Raw genomic sequence first — 4,408 nt, 5'->3', positions numbered from 1 at the left:
TTTTGTTTCCCAAAGTAATTAAGTTGCCTTGAGGAAGACATACAGCATAATATTTATTCAAAGTATTGAAGATTTGTTATGTTGTATAAGAATACCAGCTACTACAAGTTTGTAGTAACAAACTTCCATTCTTGGTAATAGTTCCTAGCTGTGATTTTGAAAGAGTAGAACTGGGAACTGTATTTGGTCCTATATGTATGTTGGGTCCTAGTCTGCTTTTCCTACTATCCTAACACCTCAATCTCTTGAAACAAAAGAGGAAATTACGCCTCTTTAGTAGGCAGTGTGTGTAAGAGTCTGAACAGAATGGCATGTCCTGTTTCACATTTTCAGAAGGTTTAGAAAGACACATGCAGGAGGAGTAACGTCAGTGAAATGTGCAATGACAAGAGAACTGAGTTGCTGCAGACTTGGATGCTTAAGGGAATAAGGCTATAAAATGCAGCATAAAAATGTCCAAAGAACAGCTTTTCAGGAGTGTTCAGGATGGAGTTTTATTAACAAAGAAAATGTGTGGTGGGCTTGGGGAATAGAAATAATTACGGGTTTTGGAGCAACTTTATGTGGAATTGTACCAATGTTCCAATAGCATAAATTGAATTGGAAAAAAAACCACAAAGCTGTTAACCTTTTCCCTACTCAGTCTTCCGTCTTACTAAAGATGTTTCCTTAAGTGTTTCCATGCTATCAATTCACCATGTTTTTTCTCAAACTATTGTTTTAATGGCATTGTTAGTTTGATATAATTAACTTCTGTGTTACCAACTTCTGTGTAAGTGGTTTTTAATCGTACAGAGTTAAAACTCTGTATACAGGAAGCTAGAGTTTTGTTTTCTAAGTATCAGGACCCTTTCCTTTGCAACTTGAAGTACCTAAGCAGCCTACTCAGGCTGTTACAGCTGTGATGTCAGTTTATTGATAAAGGTAATTGTTCCTTTGCAAGTATAGATTTCATTTTGGCTTAATGTTCTAGTTGGCTTGATTGCCCTGGGATGTATTTGAGACTTTATGCTGTAGCTATAAGAGAACATGAAGTGCTTATGTGTAGCTCTCATTGAAGAGTCTCAACACCAACAGAAGAGATAAAAACAGAAGATAACTATGTAGAGTGCATATTTTATGTTTATTTGACCAAGTGTTACCAGTAAGACCATCTGGTGAGTGAGTTGATTGTTTGGTACGTTTGAAATGGTGGTGCTAGATATGAATTATTCTTACCAGCATGCTGAGAAGGCTTATCATAGTGAAATGCATAGCCCAGGCCTTACGAGTACCATTTGTTTTCTCTTCCATTAGATCATGTTGAGCTGTTTTTGTTAGCGATTTCTCACCCATAGGAAACTCTTTAATTTTTTTATCCCCATCTGGGAATTGTACATTTGGTGGCATATGCCAGTAAAAGTAACAAGTTATAACTAAGAACATACACTTTAAATGTTCTTTTGAAGTACCCTATAAGCATAACACAAAAAGGGTAGGTAAATCTCATGTATTGCATCCAGCTAGTCAGAACATCTGTTTAGTATGGCTGTAGCTAAAGGCATTTCCAAGATAGGTGCACAACTTGAGCTTCTTGCAGATTTGTACCACGTATATTAGCAAACTGAGTGGACCATGTTAACTGGTAACTAGTAGGTAGTGAGTTCTTATGGATCTGCCTTTTCCTTGTGGATTTTTTTGCTTGCACTACCTTTTTCCTGATTTCTTGTTGTCTTTTAACCTGGGAGACAGCTATGCATCACACAGCTGTTTGTTAATCCTCCCCTTAGTGGGATAGGGGTAGGGTGGGGACGCTCACAGGTCGAGATGAGGACAGTGGAAAAGGGAAGAAATGGGAAGAAACAAAAATACGCAGAACAAGTGGTGTGCAAGGCAGTTGCTCACCACCAGCTGACCATTGTCCATCCAGGCCCTGAGCAACAGCACCTCTCTGCCAAATCCTTTCAGTTCTGCTGTTCAGCAAGCTGTTGCAGGGAATGCTATATCCCTTTGGTTAGCTGGGGTCAGCTGTCCTGGCTGTGTCCCCTCCCCGCTTCCTGTGCACCCGCAGCTTGCTCACTGGCAGGGCAGCATCAAAAGCTGAAAGGTCCTTAGCTTTTGACATTATTTTCATTCTAAATCCAAAGCATGGCACAATACCAGCTGCGGTTTAGCTTCATAAGATAACTTCTGAAGATAATTTCCAGCTGAAACCAGGTTACTTCCCATAATGAGTTGTGTTCTCAGTATGTGTTTTTGTTGAGTCTCCAGTAAATAGTAAGACTCCTTTTCTTCAAAAGAAGCATTTCTTTAGATGAGATAGTAAAACAATGCTTGCTTTTACTTGGTATTATATAACTAAGATGTGTTTATTTTACGCTTCTTAAAGTGAAGCGTCCCAGTGAGTTGTTTGGTACTGTAGCCTTTTCATATTTTTTTCACAAGCATTGCCACCTGACAGAATTATTCTTGGAATGAGCCAGCCAGATGGTATCGTATCCTTGGATCTCCATTAGAATGATAGTCTGTCTGGCACAGACATGAATTTCCTGTCAAAATGGAAATACTTTTTTCCTTCTAGGTATTTGTGAGCTAAACAAAGATGCTAAACTCTGCCTTACATGAGGATGATGTGATACTTGAAAGCTACAAAGAAACAAAGCTTTTCCCTTAATTGTTTTACACTTTTTGTGTGTGTTGTAATGGAACAGATTTTTCTTCCTTAAGTCCACTCATCAACAGGTATGCAGTCTGTAGTTCTTTGCAGGGAGGTTTTGGTGGACCAGTATTTCAGGATAGGTTTAGTATAATTTCAAGCTTTAATGTCTGCCATTTGAAATCTAGCTGAAAAACTAATGAATTAAGAGGATCCAGACTAAAAGAATATGTATCAGGGCCTTGTCAGATGAAGCATGCATCACAACCAAAAAAGCTTATGTAGCTTTTCAACATAGATGAATTTATTTCATATTTATTTCATGTTACTTCATTCCTACTCTGAAGTTTAGGGTGAACTTTAAAGCCCATAAGGGGGGGGGGGGGGAACATGACTAAATAGTTTCAAAGACTAAATAGTTTCACTGGTAGTATTTTAAGAAGGCACCATTTGAGTTACCACAGGTCTTTGTATTAACCCTAACCCAATGACTATTCTAGCTTTAGCTACTTTGCATAAATTTAGAGGTTTTTCTTGTAGTGTGAACGCTTCTGTACTTGGTACTCAAAACATTGCTCAAGATAAGCTGACGAGAAAGGATTGTAGTTCTAACTTAGGGTACGGGGGGGCTACAATAAGTATTGTAATGAGGAAGACAGATTTTTATACTTTAAAAATACCTTACTGTAAAATGTCAGAGCTAAAAATGAGGGAATATCTATCCATATAGGTAACAGTTCCAGAATTGTCAGCATAAAGTGACAAATGTGCTCAGAACCTCCAAATACATGGTACAGTAAGGGTGCATGCTGCAGCAAGTTGTAGCTTTTGTCTGCATTGGGGTTTAAGCATAGATAGGATCTTGTCCTGCTTCACTTGGGTTGTAGTCCATACCAGCACATAGCTCTGGTGTTCCTGAGAGTTACCATCTGTCTCAGACTACCCCACATCAGGTGGTAAGTCAGTAGTGATGAAACACATGGATTTCTGATACAGTGAAGTGTTAGCTAGAGATTAAAAGAAACAAGACTAAAAGACAGTACTTTCCCTATGGGTCTGCAACAGTGCTGCACTCCTCATGCTTTATAAGCTTTTAGCTTTACCTGTTCCTATTGGTACTTCTGTAAGTCAGTTGTTCAAATATGAAAGTATTGTTTGATCTATCAAGGAGCTCACTTCCTTCTCCCAATTCAAGATGCCTAAGTCTAGCTTTCTAATTGATACGCTGTCTCTATCAAATTAAGAGCAATAATAATTAATAATGCCCATTTTTGGCTAGGGCAAGCTTAAGGATGAACTTAACCAAATGTTCTTTTTCCCCTTTACTCTGTGTTGGTACCCTTGGTACACTAGGAATGTGTTTATGGAACTCTTAAACCTCGTGCAAAGTCTTCCTAGAATGGCTTAAGACTAGAACCACAGTTACGAGGTTGTTCACTTGTTTCCAATTTTTATTGGAGCTTGGAAGTGTAAGTTGTTTTGGCCTATAGCGGTTAATAGGATCACATATAGCTGGGCAGTGCAGCCATCCAGTTCTTGCCATAAGGTACATTTAAATGGAACACATAAAGCAGTTAAAATGGTATTAATGAGTTCTATGTGTTGGAATGGGTAAGATAAATGATTCCTTTATAACATAACGGAATCCTACATGCGCATGCTAGAGCAGTTCTTTGGGAGCATGTTCCCAGTTGAGTGGGATGGGCACATATTTCCACCTGTGGCTTTCCGGAGGATATTAAGACAGGTAATAGGATATGTCACAGAGCTTTA

Source organism: Anser cygnoides, chromosome 2, assembly GCF_040182565.1.
Source record: "Anser cygnoides isolate HZ-2024a breed goose chromosome 2, Taihu_goose_T2T_genome, whole genome shotgun sequence".
In the NCBI taxonomy this organism is placed as follows: domain Eukaryota; kingdom Metazoa; phylum Chordata; class Aves; order Anseriformes; family Anatidae; genus Anser; species Anser cygnoides.
The sequence above is the reverse complement of the archived record's forward strand: the minus strand, read 5'-3'. Positions refer to the sequence as shown.